Consider the following 18,233-nt stretch of genomic DNA (forward strand, 5'->3'; position numbering starts at 1 on the left):
CAATTCCCCAGGAAAGGGACTCTAAATTGCATCAGAGTGGAAAGAGCTGAGCACTAGTGCGCACGTGTTATTGATTCTTTTTCTAAGGATCAGTTGCTTCAAATTCCTGCCTAAGTGAGCTATCATCTGGAATGGTGAGCTGAATAAGTTCTTTCTCCCTTAAGTTACTTTGTCATGGTGTTTTATCACAGAAACAGGAACAGAACTAAGACACATAAACACCAAAGTGAAAGAGTCTGGAATTCAAGAAACAATAGAAAGACTATATAGAAAAGGTGGGTAAGATTGAAACGAGGGACCTGAGCAGAAACTTTGCACTCGAGTTCCCCATCACGTTGTTTACTATAGCTGCAAAGTAGAAAGAAGTTAAGTGTCCATTAATGTATGATGGGAACATTATGTAAGCACACATCTGCAATTTTGCAAGTACGTAGAGAGAGGACTAGAGAATTATTTAGCCTTAAAAAGAAATGGAATACATACTACCACATGAATGAAATTTTGAGACATTGTGACAAGTGAAATAAACCAGTCACAAAAGAGCAAACAGCATATGGTCCCACTTATACAAGGCACCTACCATAGTTCACATACAAACAGAGTGTAATGCTGAAGAAGGAGTGGGGTGCTGATGTTGAATGAGTACTCAGTTTTAGTTAGAGGGTGATGGATGGTGATGATGATTACACAAAAGTATGAGTGTCCTTAACACCACTGAACTGCATACTTTTTTAAAAGGCAGGTCTCATGCTATTTACAACTTACAATAAAAAGTTACTTCATTATTTTGATTACATTCATTTATGTGTGTCTGTGTGTCTTTGCTTTTCTTTGTGTATACACACATGTCATCGTGCACCGATGAAGATCAGAAAGCAACCTGTGGGAGTCAGATCTCAACCCTCTGGGTCCCAGCCAATGAACTCAGGTTGCCAGGTTGGTAGCAAGTACCTGCACCTGCTGAGCCATCTTGCCAGTTCTAAAACATTCTTTTAAAAGAAGTGTGGGAATCCTTGAAAGAGCAGCAAATCAAGGTCACCAAAAAGCTTGAAACACTGGCATGGCTTAATTGTAAGATATTTCAAGCTACGAAATTATTTAAGATATGATGGGCTAAAAGCTGCCTCTGTCTGATCTGGAGGTGACAGAATAAGAACGAAAAAAGACTGACTCTACTTCAAAGAGAGAAAGAGAGGAAGAGCTTTGGGAATTCAAGGAGGAAGTAGAAATATACCTGGAAATGGAGGCAGTCAGATGCCCCTGTCATTAGGTAACATTTCATCATTTTAGGGTCTTCGAGGGAGTTGAAGACTAGACAGTCGTAGTTAAGGTTTTCCTTAGTTATGATAGAAGGTAAATTAGGTATAAAACTTTAGAGTCATAAGAAGAAGATGAATAGGATATTTTCTCTAAATGTGTCAAATACAAATGCACTAAATATTGCAATTCTCAACAGCTGTTTTGTTATATATAGTTTTACTATGTTAAGGTTAAAACTTTCCTTTTTAATTAGACAGAAAGGGGCAAATGCTGCGGAATAATCCTTCTGTAAACTGTGGATATATATTACTCACATTGATTTAATTAAAAAGCTGACAGGCTGATAGTCAGGCAGAAAGTATAGGTGGAACAACCAAACTAAGGCTGCTGGAGTGAAGAAAGGTGGAGTCAGAGGAATCAACAGCCAGACACAAAATGAATCAGACACACAAAATGAGATGGGGGCAAAAGTCACGTGACAGAATGTAGATTCAGAGAAATGGGTTAATTTAAGTTGTAAGAGCTAGTTAGTAATAAGCCTGAGCTATTGGCAGAGTATTTATAATTACCTCTGTGTCAGTTATTTGGGAACTGGCAGGCACTTCTGCCTACAGGCATGGGATTGTTTAATCCCTTTGGAGGCCAAATGATTTCTTCACAGTTCCAGATGTTTGAGATGGTGCTGCAGGATTTGCTCTTTGCTCTGCTTAATTTTGATCCTGCTCTGGTCTATTCATTCTCTGTTCCTGTTTCTCTTTTTCTTTGAAAGCATAAGCATTCTAAGTTTATGGTTACTAACATTCTAGAACTTCTATGGCCCACATCTCCAGACTTCCACATTTCTCTCACAAACCAGTTCAAGATAAGTTTGTTACAGCCACAGTTCCACTCCTCTGTACCAACTTTCTGTATTAGTGACTTTTCTCCTCTCTGTGACTAAATGTCTGGGTGGGGGTGGGGTGAGGAAATGGAGAAAGGGTTGACTTTTGACTCATCCTTTAAGGGAATAAAATCTGTTATGGAACAGAAGACATAGCATCAGGGACACAAGAAAACTCACCATATTGCATTGACAACCTGAGATCCATACTATGAGGTACCACTATCTTTCCAAAATCAAATGAAAATAAAAGTGAAGCTTGCCAGAGAACCTTTGTAATACAGCTAAGGAAGGTTTATGAGGAAAATTTACAGTTAGCATGCTTAATGTAAAGCCAGAAAGATCTCAAGTAAACAATTTAACACTGTAATTAAAGGTCCCAGAAAAACAAGAACAGACCTAACTCAGTAGCATTCTCTGTCAAGAAATAATGAAGATCAAGGCAGATGGCAACCAGAGACTAAACAAACAACACATCAATACACTGAATCAGTAAAACAAGGAGTTGGCTATTTGACCAAAAAATAGTAATAATGGTAAGATTGACAAATTCATAAGCAGACTATTGCAAAGAAAGAAAAAAGAAGACTCAATTTTTTAGAACCAGAAACATAAAATATGTTACTTTGGAGTCCAGTGAAATCCAAATATTTTAAGGAAATACTTAAAAACTTTTTCAAGACCTGAAAAATCTAGAGGAGATGTACAATTTTCTACTAAAACCCACTAAATTAAAACAAAAGGGTATAAATAACAGAACCATAGCAATTAGCTTGCTCATAGCAATAACAAAAAGTCTGCCCACAAATAGATAGTTAGGTAGATAGATAGATGATAGATAGATACATAGATAGATAGATAGATAGATAGATAGATAGATAGATGCCCAACTAAGGGCATGCATATGAAATGTCATAATAAAATCCATTCCTTTTTATGTCACCTTTAAAAATTAGTAATAATTAATACCTACAAAATCAAAGCTATAGTTCCATACAGGAGAGCGGTGGCCCTGTGTCAGTGAATGTCGTGGATGTGACAGAGCACATTTGGAATAAGCTTTTAGCATCCTAACATGGGTCTCTCTCCTGCCTGATACCTATGTTCAAGCATGAGGAAGCTCAGAAATTAGCTTTTGGTTACAAACTTTCAAAAGCCATAAATCCTTAAGTTATCTATGTACCAGTTGAACATAAATATGCAAATGCCTTCTTTAGAGATCTAAGCTAGCCAGATATGTCTCTTATTCCTGGCCCCTTGATCTTGTGCCCTTCTGTATGGCACTGAAGAAAAATGACACTTGAAACCATGCTTAAGAAACAAAAACAACTGGACATAACTGCTATTCCTAAGCAACAGGGAAAGAGAGCAGAGCTGACTTGGTGATGCAGGCTCACAAAGACACAAACACAATGTAGACAGGTACCTTATTATAGAAATTTCCAAGCGTTCTGAATACAGACTAGCTCCTCATCACCTGGCCTCAACAAAAGCATTTTATCAATTTCATTCCTCTTCTTCCACCTGTGGTCAATTCCCAGTCTCTTAAAGCAAAACTAGGAGTCACCTCATTTACTTCCAAACTGTTTTTTTTTTTAATGCATTGTCTCCTTAAGGAAAAGAATGACTGAGTTTAGAAAAAGAATAATAAGTAACGTCCTGTTGCTCATCTGACTCAGCTACACGGTTTGTGCAGCTGTCATATCAAGCAGACAGTAAAGACGGGGTCTAGCAAAGGAAGGCAAGGAAACTAGACTTCAGGGGATTCTGATGTGACTCAACCAAATCCTGAAACACTGCCTCACCTTCAGCCCTCAGTGATTTAGTTCTGTCTGTATCTGCAAGGTCCACCAGCCTGTCCTGTACAAAGGCCTGAGCCGGTCGCATGCATCTCATTTAAACCATCAGTATGACAATTTCCTGTCTTAAGGAAAAATAGCAAAATGGAGGAGTCATGATTTCAGGAAGAGTAGATTTGCCTGCCAAAGGCAGGTTCAAATTGCGGAGCCTGTGAAAACCAGGAGGCTGCCTGAGCTGTGAGGACTGCCGGGATGGTTATACAGACAGATCTCATGCCCTCCCTTTCCTTGGGTACCAGAGCTAACCTAAGAGGTCGGAGTGTCTCTAAGGCAGATAGCATGTTCCTAATTCATCGGGTTTAAACCTTCAAACTGGCAAGTCTCCGATTCCAACTTCTGTGCTGCTACTCACTCCGTTTTCTTTCCTTCCCTTTCTCTTTCTCCCTGCCCCCCAATTGATTCTAAAGGGTGAACGTGCTCATAGTCAAACATGATCACCTCAAGGCTACGGAACTTTATTGTCCTCAGGTAGGGTCCGTTGAAACTAACTCTCCAGAAGTCCAGCCTGGTGCAATCAAACTTAGTCAAGCACGGGCTGCGGGTGGGCGAGACAGGCTCTCAGAGGGAAGAGTTACGGATGGGAAGGCATTCTAAACAGTGGCTTTTGTGAATGGAACTCGCTGGCACATCTTGATGCAACCATTCTGCAGGAGGAATCCCCTCTACCATCCCTGGACCTCTCCCGTGCCCTGAAAGGATCACATTTGTTTCTGGGGCATTCCCTTTTCTCCTCTTTGGTCGCTAAACACGTCACTGGCACGTTTTTTTCATCATCAGTTAGTGAAGATGGTGAGTCCAGTCAATTATCTCTGCTCCTCTATAGGCCTTCTCCCCCTTTGTGGCCTGCTTGTTGTGTATCTTAGCCCTTCTTCGTGTGTTCGATTCACAGTTGAGCTCTCAATGCCTGGTATTATTTTCCTCACTTTTGAGGACTTTTTTTTTTTTTTTGGTTTTTAAGAAAGACAAACTACAAAACCAAGTCCAAATTAGTTTGCTGAGTATGGAAAAACCAATCTAAAGAGGGTCAGAAATTTTGAACAAGGAAGTGTCACACACACACAAAATGAGTACCTTGAAAATATTTTCAGAAAAAGGCAATAGATGTTTGATTCATGCTGTCTCATGAAGGCAAAACAAATGAGTGAAATAAGAAGCCAGAAAACAGATGACTCTCTTTAGAAACTTACGATAACCCATGTGGTGCTATGTTCCACGTGCGTGTACAATATACGGAAGCAGATATGTGATCCATGATTGAACTGGAGGTAGAGAAGAAGACAGACATCATAGAGTACAGGACAGAGCGAGTAGGTACTGCTGTATTTGGTTGCTTCACTATACCTGGACCACAGCTAGACTCCACAGTGGAGGTACTCGCCCTCTAGAAACAAGTAAAAGGCCACCGAAACTCTGCCTTGGTTTCCCATATGGCATCGGAACCAGCAGGTCTGTACCCTTGTTCAAGGGAAGGAAGGAAAGAAGGAAGGAAGGGAGGGACGGAGGGAGGGAGGGAGGGAGGGAGGGAGGAAGGAAAGAAAGAAAGAAAGAAAGAAAGAAAGAAAGAAAGAAAGAAAGGAGAAAAGGGGAGGGAGGGAAGGAGGAAAGGAGAGAGGAAGGAAGGAAGGAAGGAAGGAAGGAAGGACTTCTTCCTCTTTGTCAGAGAATTAAATAACTAAAAGTATTTAATGCTACTCCAGCCTAAAATAGGGAGGAAAAGAGAAACTATTTTGTCTATAGACAAATAGGGAAGACGGAGAGAGACTTCAAGATTTCAGAGCATTAAAAGTGATGCAAAGCCCATTTAATGGGCACCACCAGAGCTTTTTTTTTTCCCAAGCACCGCAATTGATTGCCATGAGATTATGATGCCATTAAAATTCACTCTGCCCATAAACTAATGCTGCGGAAAATGCTGACGTTTATAGCAGTTCCTACAAGGGACATATTTCAGTGTGAAAGTAAGTCCTAATGTGAGAACTTTATCTCAGTAAAGCAACATCGAGGAAGGGAAAAGGAGGAGGAGGAAGAGAGGCTGTCCAGGAGTGCTGGGAGTTTTATTTCTCTCAATAATGGGTGTATGGATGCTAAATTTCAAAGACTTTTTAAAATAAATCTATTGGCCTTTGACAAAATCAATCCAAACCCCATAAACCAAGAAGTCATCCACTTGATATTAATGAGCCCACATTTGCATTATTTGTCTCTTACACTAGACAAACCATTAATTTCGTGTTTATGCTTCCTTTGAAGTCTGAATGCTCATAGATAGATGGCCTCATCGAATCTCCTGCTGCTACATTAATATTTCGCTATAAATGATAAATTTTATCATTTTCCACAACACCCCTTTTTACTTTAAGAAAGCTGTGAAAATACAAGCAATAAGTCTTAAGGCCTGAAAGCACAGCACTCTTCAACTGAGATCATTAAAACAGTGATATCCTTAGCATCAGGATACCCTTGATGGCCTCTGGGCTTGAAATCAAGATGATGTATATTTCACCAACTAATCAACCTCTCTCGAGTAAAAGATGGTTTGTGTGGCTGAAGCTGACTTCCGGGCACATTCTTGACCAACACTTAGTGCCTATAATTATCTGATAATATGTTAATTTCAAACGTGAGCCTAATTCATTGACTTGAAAGAGGAAATCTTGGAAGGAGAAGCGTTCATCAACAGCAGGGTGTTGTCTCTGGATTACTTGATAGGGTTTTAGAAATGGCAGCGTGCCAAGCAGGAGATCCAAGGATTCTAGATGGAATCGATCAACATTAAGCGATGTGCCAGCACATGCCATGGAGGTGGTCAGTGATGGTGCTGCTACTCTGTTTGATGATGGTGATGATGATGGTCGTGATCGATGAGTACAGTTTGACCAACACTGAACTTGAACTCTGTTGTCATCCTCCCAGCAATGCTGGAGGTAACTGCTACCATTGTTCTCCACCTACAGCCAAAAGAACTGAAGCTCAAAAGCACAAATCATTTGTCAACTAGGCAACTGATACAGTTTGCCTCTCTACAGTAAGTTATTGCATTTAGAGCCAGCAGAAACGCCTAGTGATGGCCCTACCAATGCCTTAAACTCCAATGAGACCCATGCCAACCCTTAATTCCATTTCCATAGTAACAGTAACGAAGGGACCCAAGCTAGGAGTTTCCATCTGATCAACTTTGATGACAGCCACTTTAAGTCACGCTGACTCAGAAACATAGAACCAGAATGTCTCTTAACTTTTGATCTAGAATGTTCTGTTAACACATTCTTTGCCTTCTCTTCTCCTCCAAGCACCATCTCTTCTGTTACTGACAGGTCCATCAATCCAGTCTCTTCCACAGATGTGCACACGACTCATGTAGGCCCCTGCTCTATCTCCCTTCCACCAGCTAAATGCACTTGTATTTTGTTTACCTGGATACAAAACCTCAGCCACAATTTATGTTTTACGTTCACATGTCATTAAAATTATTGTGTAGTTTCTTTATACATTTTATAAATACACATTCACATCTAGTTTTTTAGATTACTATACGTTCCTTTGGGAGGACTGAGCAGGAAGTCTTTCCTACTAGAGTCCCTTATTCAGATTGATCCTATGAAAAATACTATCTGCATTAGGTTAAAAGAAGCATCACAAAAAAATCATTTATAGATTGTTAGAATGTCAGATTTTGACTATTTGTTAATTTGGCTTATTTTTCCTTTACTTCTGAACCAAAGCTGTGGCTAAGGACTGTAGAGAAAGGTTTTAAATGAAAATATTTAATTGACCAGAAATGAGAAAGGCAGCTTGGTAGAGAACACCTGAGAGGTCCTCCGTTTGGTCCAGGGCATAAGTATTTCAGGTACCCATAGAGTAGAACTGTCTATCCCACTAGCATCATCCAATGGATACAGAGCATGGAAACAGACAGACTTTCTGACCACTGGGAAAGCTACAAACATAGGCCAGGCCTCATTTGGTCCAGAGAGCTATTTGGGCAAAGGAAATCAGCAGCCGCACTAGAATAATAAAAATACTCCCTCGTGGATGGATTCGTTTGTTTGTGTTGTCACTTTTATTTCCATGGATGTAGGATTTGCCTGCAGGTAAGAATGTTCACCATGTATGTGTCTGGTGCAAGTTGAGGCCAGAGAGGCAGTTGGCTGGGAACCAAACCTGGATCCTCTGCAAGGGAAGCCAGTGCTCTTGACCACTCACCCATCGCTCCAGTCCTTTCATGGACTTTTGGAGTTTCCATTTAATTATACAATCACCCTTACCTAAGCACTACTAGTATCTCTGTTTTGCACTCAAGAAAATCAAGACCTTGGGATAATGGCTAAGTTGCCTAGAGTCTCACAGCTACTGAGAGATAAAGCTGGAAATCAGATCCAGAACACCCTTTCCAGAACAATGCTATCTGACTTTTTTGTTGTTGTTGTTTTGTTTTGTTTTGTTTTGTTTTTCGAGACAAGGTTTCACTGTAGTTTTAGAGCCTATCCTGGAACTCTTGTAAACCAGGCTGACCTCGAACTCACAGAGATCCACCTGCCTCTGTCTCTCAAGTGCAGGGATTAAAGGCGTGCACCACCACCGACCAGCTTGCTGTCTGGCTTCTTTGGGGACCACATATAAACCCAAGAAAGAAACCTGCCTCAGTGTACCATGCACAGTTGCTGTGACCATCTGCTTTAGTAAATGCTCCTCCCTTTAAGATGGAGCATGCAATTGATGAGAAGAAAAACATTATAATCTCCCAAGTAACCATGTGTCTAGACTAAGCCAATCTTTCTGTATGGGAGTTAAAGGGGCTTATCACATGACTTCCCTTTTTCATGGAAAATAAGAGGTTCTTGAGTGCTAGCATGTTTTCTTAAATGAGAACTGTACCCACAATGGCCAGGCCTCTTGAAAGGAATTCAACCAACACAATCACTGAAAAACTGTTATCTCACTGCGATTGTCTAAATAAGAATAGCTCCATAGGCTTGCATGCTTGAATACTTGGTCCCTAGTTAGTGGAAGTGTTTGGGAAGGATAGGGAAGTACGGCCTCGTTGGAGTATGTGTGTCACTGGGGATGGATTTTGCAGTTTCTAAAGCTCATGCCAGCCCTAGTTAGCTCCATGCCTCCCACCATGATGGTGATGAACTCTAATCCCAATGAACTCTTTCCTCTACATGGCGCCTTGACCATGGTGTCTCTTCACAGCTACAGAAAAGTACCTCTGGCACTCTCCAATCAGCTTGGCACTAGGAGAGTTTTGTCAATAAAAGTCTGAGGCTTGAGAATTGTCTCTAGGGCCAATAAGACTAGAGAACTGAAAAACAGGACCAAAAAGCTTTAATTTTTTGTGGTTCCCTCTTTACGCTTTTTAAATTGGGAATAAAGCTATTCTGTGGAAATATCTTTAAGAAGATAATAGTCTACCATGACTGGAGAAGTTAGAGATTCCTGAGGGAAGAGAACATGAGGTACCAGTAGGGGCTCAAAACCTGGAGGAGCGACCCTTGCCTTAGTTTTCTATTAAGCTGATCCACTAGTTGACTCATAACAGTAGACCACTGTGGCATCAAAACCCCGAGCCACAGTGTTATTCTAGCTGCCAACGCCTTGTGGCAGGGCGTGGCCCCAGATCATACTTCCATGGTGCAGGTTAAGTGAGCACAGATCTATTGTGCCCAGTGAACCAGGAACAAGTCAGCAGCCAGGAAAACTGAGTTCGGGACATAACAGGGAGCTTTGTACTGCTGTCGGAAGGCTTACAAACATGAAGAAAGCAGGCTATAAGAAAGCAAACTCTTTCCCTGTCTCCCTTCATCGCCTGATGAAGGTTAATATTCAGGAGGATGCCTCTATGTTTTTCTTTGGGTTCTCCTTATTTAGCTTCACTAGGATCACTAATTATAGGCTCAATGTCCACCGGACAGAAATCTCAAGGTCCAGATCAGGAGCAGAAGGAGAGAGAGTACGGGCATGGAACTCAGGACCGCCAGGGGTGCACCCACACACTGAGACAATGGGGATGTTCTATCGGGAACTCACCAAGGCCAGCTGGCCTGGGTCTGAAAAAGCCTGGGATAGAACCAGACTTGCTGAACATGGCGGACAATGAGGACTACTGAGAACTCAAGAACAATGGCAATGGGTTTTTGATCCTACTGCACGTACTGGCTTTGTGGGAGCCTAGGCAGTTTGGATGCTCACCTTGCTATACCTGGATGGAGGTGGGTGGTCCTTCGACTTCCTACAGGCCAGGGAACCCTGATAGCTCTATGGGCTGACAAGGGAGGGGAACTTGATTGGGGGAGGGGGAGGGAAATGGGAGGAGGTGGTGGGGAAGAGACAGAAATTTTTAATAAATAAATAAACGGAAAAAATAAAAATAAAAATAAATAAAAAAAGAAAGCAAACTCTTTATTTTTTGGTTGTTTTTTTTTTGTTTGTTTGTTTGTTTGGTTGGTTTGGTTTGGTTTGTTTTTTTAGGACCAAGTTTTTCTGTGTAACAGTCTGGCTTTCCTGGAACTTGCTCTGTAGACCAGGCTGTCTCTGAACTCTCTGAGATCCACCTGCCTCTGCCTCCTAAGTGCTGGGATTAAAGGTGTGGATCGCTTTTCAAACATAAACATTTTTAAATTGATAATAAAGACTTGAAATAATAAACAGAAAAACACCCTGACAATGACATTGGACTTTCTACCTATATTGAGGTTTATGAAGCCTGTTTGTCTCTACGGCAGAGGAATGGCTCCTGAAGGAGAGAGGAATTGGGGACCGAAGTTTCTGGCTAGGAATGGAGTAACCTTTCCTGTGTGCGCTGCTGTCAGCCCTTCACAACTCACTTGTGCTGTGGCAGGAATGCCAGTCCTCTGTGGCTCCAGGGCGGAGATGGCCACCTCACCTACACCTCCCAGTCTCACTAATAGTGTCATTAAGAGAGCCAGTGGGTCTTTAAGTTGTCACCTCCGTCTGCTCTCTTCTTTTCAAGTTCTCCATGGGGTTTCCTGAGTCTGGAGCCAAGGCTGAAATTTCCTTTGGTCTGTTCACTTCAGAGAGAGAAAGAGGAATAAAGAAGAGAATGAGGAAAGCAAAATTCTAATTTTCTGAAGGAAGCGATGTTTATGCACAAGGCTCAGTGGATACACAGGAGACAAAGTTCTATTGTCTATGTGACAATAACCCCTGAGGAGCGGGGGCCATCCTGCTGGGCAAGGTTGCAGTGGGCAACCCATTGTGTAAGATGCGAGTGAGCACATCTATGCTTCTTTTGCCAGAGACTGTTGTGTGCTCAGAACAGCGCCCATTGTGCCCATGTTGCTGGAAGGACACAGGCTCACCAATGGAAAACACTTGATGTCACTGTCCCCTGACCTCTGCTTTGCCATCCAAATCTCATGTCATGGATATAATCCAGACCTCTGTCATTTGAGGTCCTCTTGTCTTGTACTTGTGAAACAAAAGCTATTATACTGCACCATGAATACATGGATGCAGAGAAGTAAAGAGGTCTGGAAGACCAGCCTACAAGGCGGGGGTGTGAGCTCCATTTAAAGTTTAAAAATCAAGAAAACAAAACGCTCCCGATTAAAGACAGGCTTTCATGCCTTTGTGTGCACACGCACACATGTATTCATGAGAACATTTCATCAAAATGCTAAGGACAAGAGCGAGCGACCTGTCCTTGCCTTCAGAAGCTGAGAGAGATGTAGACGAAGAAGAGGGCCGAAAGAGAAGGTAGCCTGAGCTCACTGAACAAAGCTTCTTCCAATTAATGGGCTCCAACACAAGAGGAAAGGGTGCCCTTTAACTGAGACACATGGCAGGCGAAGAATATAATCTCTGAACAAACGAAGGATGCAAACCACTTTTTAAAAAAAAACTTCCCACACCTTTAAGACATATGCGTCCAAAAGCAGGCTGTGTTTTCTTCCCCTTAGAGGAATCTCAGTGTTCCCACGAAACACCAAGGGCGTAGGGTCAGATATATAGGGTTTGTCATTCAGTTTTCTGGGGACCGCAAAGTGTTTTGAAAACTTAGGGGTCAGGAGGAAATAATAAGCATATTTCTCAAGTTGAAAGTGACTTTGAGAAACTAAGAGGCTCACCCTGGGTTTTCGCTTCATATGCTCCGTCCCCTGGTCCAGGTGGAATAGATGCGCCATTTTCTTAAAGCTGTTCAGAGCCGAGCATCACAGGCCTTCTCCAGCCTCCCGTTCTTAGACTAAAATGTATGTGCATAGATTTCCTCACGCAGTCCTCCCTCATGGAAACCTTTCCTGCTTGCATAACCTCATCGCCTTCACCTCTTTGCCTATCCAGTTCCTATTTCACAAATGGTCTTTAACCCACAGCCTTCCTTCAGATTCCAACAGTGGGTGAGGTTTATCCTCTCCTACAGGCCTCTGCCTCGGCTCTTATCACAGATATTATCAGATGGTATTGAAATCTTTCTCTGTGACGTTGGAAGCTGCCAATGATATTCTCTTTGGTTAATTAGAATTCATGCAAATTCTAAGATCTACAACAGGAATGGAAGGGTGGTGGTCCTGTACCTTGAAAATGAAGAACTGGCTTATGCCACTCAGTACTGAAATGCTGTTGTTGGGGGTGCTGGTATTGGTGGCGGTGGTGGGGTGTGTGCGCACGCATGAGTGTGTATGTGCTTGCGCATGTGTGTGTGTGGTCTGTGTGTGGTACTGGGGATGAGGTCCAGGGTCTTGCACATTCTGGGCCATATCTCCAGCCCTGCAGTGTCCTTTTCAGTACTATTCTCATCACAACAATTTCCTGAACAAGAATTTGTCAGGCTGTCTACTCTCTTTTGGTACAATTTCATTGCCCTTCATCCTGCCTCCTGCTAGACCAGATGGTGTGCTAGTCTCTGATGGCAGAAAGCCATTGCCATTATTAAACTGACTCCTGACTTCATCCTTTTGATTCAGTCAGACCTGCTGCCTGACGAACATCCAATCCAGGGTTTGTTACCTTGCCATGGACTGAATACTGGAGGATGGGGAAAGAGAAGGAGAGGCAGGAGATGGGAGGAAAAGAGGATGGAGAAAAAAGATAGGACTGTAGCCAGGTGGAAAATGTGTAAGAAAGAGAAAGGGAATGGGATGTTTGCGCCAAACTGTCTCTTCACCTGACTTCCCAGCATGCATCGCTGTGCTTTCGTTCCCCACTGCCTTCTGCTAGGAGGTAGATCAACCATATGGCGTGTTTCGAGTATTTCTCCGAGACATTTTATGTGGTCTGGTAAGTTCTGCTTTGGAATTTCTAAAGCCAGCTTTCCCCTGCTGAAAATAGTACAGAAAGAAGACAGGGCGGTTTTCAGTCACAGGTGCTGCTGGAAGTAGAGCAGATCCTCTCGGGAAGTACTGGTTGTCCACACAATACCGGCCCATTGTGCACCAGTGTTCCACTGCTCATCTCTAACCGTCATGATGCTGTGATTTCCATACACACAGAGAGAGGTAGAGAGACAAAAGCAGACAGACAGAGGGGCACGCGTGTGTGTGCGTAGACAGACAAACAGACAGACAGACAGAGACAGAGAGCATTTCATCAGTATGGTAGAGCCAGTTCATCTGTTTCTTTATCACCATGTATCTATGTATTCCAAGCTGGCTTTGAACTTATAGTTCTCCATAGTTCTGCCCCAAAGTACCGTCTGTTGATGAATGTTATAAACTGAAACAGAAATGCAATGTGTTGAATTTCAGCAGAGTTCTTTTCCAGGCAGTTATTTTTAAGGGAACTCACAGTGTATTTATAACCGTTTTCATGCCCTTCTTAGATTTGGCATCCAGCTCCCCCAAAATCTTGCCCATAAGGCCTTCTCTCTTGTGTATACAAGATGGCAGTGTATCAGTTAAAACCATAAGTAATTCAGCCTAAGGCCAAAGCCAATTCCACATTATTTGTCTCAACAGAATTACCTGAATTTGCCAAGTGCTCTGATGTTCTATAACCATAATTATGCTTTATAATTTGTTGCTCTGTAGACACTCAGAGATAGAAGTGCTGAATTAATTGTAGCATTTTTGTGACCTCTAGACTTTCTCCATTAAGATCAAGTTAATTTTTCAACATGAGAAGACTCATTTTTTGTACAGAATAATATCGGTAATAAACAGGGAGCATAAGTGAACAGTGTGCACTAATGGCTGCTATCAAACAGCTATGTGATCACACCCTAGCTCCCCTGAAATGCAATTTACGTCAAATGCATTAACAGAGGATGTGATGAGTGCTTGATTTGTTTTGGGCTTTGTGGACAAGCAGCGCCATTGCTCAAAGATTTGGGTATGTGCTTATGACGAGAAAAAAACCACAAATAGGTGTGTTTGCCTCAAGATTCATTTGCAGGGTCTGATGTGTTCTTGAAAAAGAGGCAGACTTCACCACAGAAACACCTGGGGGACCACTTCTTGGAGGCCCTTCAGATCATTAGAGGCCACTGGGCATGTGCTGATCTGAAGGACTTCTCATTGTCTTCCAGACTCGCCCTGACTATGTAGAGGGCAGTCGAGGAGTTCTTGACACAGTCTGAGCCAATACTTTGGGGTGTTGTTAACTCCAGCATATACATAAGGCAGGAAGGGCTGTAGTTAGGTGGCTTTGCAGTAAAGTTCGTCGTAGCTGCCTAAGAAGGGCTTGGCATAGCATCACTCTGGTTGATTAATAAGCCATCTGGTGGCACTGTCCAGGTTCTGACCAAGCCTCCACCACTTCTCAGTGAGGATCCTGGGCAGCAGAGACTCTCACTCATGGGCGATACCAACAAGAAGGGGAAATGGACTTGGAACAAACCAAGATAAATATTTAGTGTAGTGTTCTACAGTTTCTGAGACTCTTATTCTCTATCAACCAATGTGTTATTTTCAAAATCTAGTATTAGTCTTATTTCTTTTCATAAAGCGTTAAGTAGAGGATGTAAAATTTAGAACAAATCTACATCAATAATGTCCTCTTTAAATCAGTGTGGCTGGCTTTAAGGTGCTATCTACCATTTAGATGTTTTTTACTCATTAGTTTTGATTATGAATGTTAGAAAAGACTAAGACATTATGTTGTATTATAATGTGTGTTACTTACAAATTCTATGTAGCTCTAAACAATAGTGAATTTGTGCCAATAAAATCACTAATTAAAGTGACATGAAAGTAATAAGGGTTTAAAAGTGATGAACACATGTAACATAAAGAAATCAATCATTCACTGTTTCTGTATCAGACGTTTGTAAGGAAATTAGGGTAGATTAGCAGTCATTATAGCTGGGATTCTTATTTGGCCTGGAAATATGAGGAAATAAAACCACATTGTTTTTTATTTCAATAAAAAATATTGGTGCACAGCAAGGACCTTTATTTCCATGAGTCCGCAGTTTCTAGGAATGTCAGGACGGCATGCAGAACCCGCAGCCTGGAAGGTGGGACACACGTGTGTGTTCTGACTCAGGGCACTGGCCACGTGGGGTCTCAGCACAGGTCCACACCATTAAATGCCAGACATGGAAGATGGCACCTTTTGGCACATTGTGTTCTAATTGCAAACATTGTCACCATTTAGAAATTCTGAGTTGCCTATGTGATGAGACAAGACAAAACGCATAGCATGCTCTTCGACTTCCTGTGTTAGCACAGCCCTTCCCAAGACTCTCAGGACAATGTGGTCCAAACCAAGAATGGAGTTGGCTTTCCTGACACCTGGCATGAAGTGGTTTGTGGGGCAAATGAACAGAACAGAGAGAAGATTTGAGGTGAGAATCTCACATTGAAATAGTTGCTCTCAAACGCTCTTCAAACAATCAGAAATAGTTGTTTATATGGAAGAAATGACACACTAGTAATATTGTATAATCCTGAGCTAGAAGTTAAATGCCTCAAAATAAATTCATAGGAAACCAAGAATCCAGATACATACAGAATTCTATTGTCCTTGGTAGCTACAAAAGAATGGCTTCAGGTTCCCCAACAAGTATTCAAATCTGGAGGGACTTGAGTCCTTATGAAATGACACAGTATTTACGTCTGAGTTAAGCACATTCTTCAATATGATTTAGATCAAATCTAGGTTATTTGTATGCCTAATACACATTGGAAACAAGTTGAGGCTGCTGATATGAAACCTATGGATAGGTAGGGCAATGATACATTCTTCCCATCTTTCAGTCCTTAGATCAAGTTCCACATTCCCTGAGGCCTGCACACCATGCTTCTAGGAACAACCGAGGGCTCACTTGGAGACCTTATGTTGGTTACACGAATCCCCCGCAGACTGTGGGCAGTGACCATGTCTTTACTTTTCAGGGCACATCCTCCTGACAGAGAGAGACGGAGGAGCAAGAAGAAGAAAACGGGAAGAAACTGAGATGGACACATCTATGCAAAGAAAAAGTGGAATCAACTTCCTGTGCCAGGGAAATGAAGCAGTCTAGGCAAGAATTCCCCAGCCTCCCTTGCAAGACTCATTTCCGTATAGTCAAGTTCTGATCGGTGTGATATTGCAGAAGTTCCGTGAGTGATTCTGGCAATGCCATCTCCCTTAACAGACAGCTGGGACTTATTTTCAGCCTTCCCTTCTGCCGGTCAGGATGCAGATGCAATGTCAGGATCTGATGTGGCTTTCCTGGGACATGAGCTACTTGTGGGAACCAAGGCACAGTACAAGACAACAGACAGAAGGGCCCAGGTCTCTTGACATTTGGTGAAGCAGAACTACATGCCATGGCTGAACTACCAGTCTTTAAACAATCAAGAGAAATAGTTTGTCTCATTCGTATTGTTGTGACTGGAGTCTCTGCATTTTGTTTTGTTTATAGGGTCTCATATAGTCCAGGCAGGCTTCCAACTTGCAATGTGGAGGACGACCTTGAACTTCTGAGCTTCTGATCTTCCTGTCTCTACCCAAGCACTGGTTTTAGACATGTACCACCATGCCTGGGTTATGCAACTCTGAGGATTGTGCCCAGGACTTCTTGTATGCTAGGAAAACACTCTATCAACTGAGCTATAACCGAGCTCTGGGTGTCTCTGTTTTCTTAACAGCCAAAGTTAACCCTAACTGATACATAGAATGGCTAGCATTCTCCTGGTAGAGGATGTTCACAGACAGCTGCTGTTCATTTTGGAGAAGGTTCAGCCATGGTGTAAGAACACTGTCCTAGATCTTATCTTAGGTTTTTTGGTTTTGTTTTTGTTTTTTTGCTTTTGGTGCTGTGATAAATACCATGACCAAGATGAATAGGGAAGAAAATGAATGATTTCCATTTACAGGTTACAGTTCACCAACAAGGGAAACCAAGGCAGGAACCTGGAGGCAGGAACTGAAGCAGAGACTTCCTGGCTTGCTTCTAGGTTCAGATACAACTTTCTTTTTCATTGTTGTTGTTTGTTTTTCTTTGTTGTTGTTTTTTCGAGACAGGCCTTGGCTGTCCTGGAACTAGCTCTGTAAACCAAGCTGGCCTCAGACTCATAAGAACCTATCTACCTCTGCCTTCCAAATGCTGGGATGAAAGGCTTGTGCCACCACCACCCTGATTGCAGCCGCCCTTCTTATACAGGCAAAGCTCACAATCTAGGGCTGTGCCCTATTGCATCAACTTCAGCAATTGAGAAAATGCCCCATAGATGCACCCATAGGTCAATTCTTCAGCTGAGGTCACCTTCCCCAGTATCAAGAACAATTAAAGCTAAGTATTACAGATCTTTTGCAAGACGACAGAGCATCAGATTCTCATTACAGTCCTTCAGTGGTCAGGCCCTAATTCAGTCCACGCTTGACTGGAGTGGCCTCTTCTAAGTCATTACAATTTTCTACCCATGTGATGGCGGTCCCAGAATGCCTTTGAGCACCCACGAGGATAAGTAGCACACAGAGTCTCATCACTTTTCCTAAAAAAAAAAAAAAAAAAAAAAAAAAAAAAAAAAAAAAAAAAAACCTCATGTGTATCCCTTCTGTCTGAATAGCTAAAAACCTTGTTACAATGTGTTTTCAATTAGTGAACTTAAGCCTAAACTTGAATTCAATGCCAAAACCTACCACTCATCCCTGTGTGGACTTCAGAAAACAATTTCTCCTCCATGAGACTCAGTTTCCTCATCGGTCAGATGACTGCTGCCTTTTAGCAGGTCTCTAATAAGGTCTTTCTGGAAGGCTCTGGCCTGCTTGCCACACACCATCAGTGAGTTGCTACTGCTCTCTGGTGGTTAGGAAGAAACTTGCTGTTCTTAGTGACTTGGGACAAG

Source organism: Microtus oregoni, unplaced genomic scaffold (assembly GCF_018167655.1).
Source record: "Microtus oregoni isolate MIOR12 unplaced genomic scaffold, Mior012 000028F_ref0000031, whole genome shotgun sequence".
Taxonomy (NCBI): Eukaryota; Metazoa; Chordata; class Mammalia; order Rodentia; family Cricetidae; genus Microtus; species Microtus oregoni.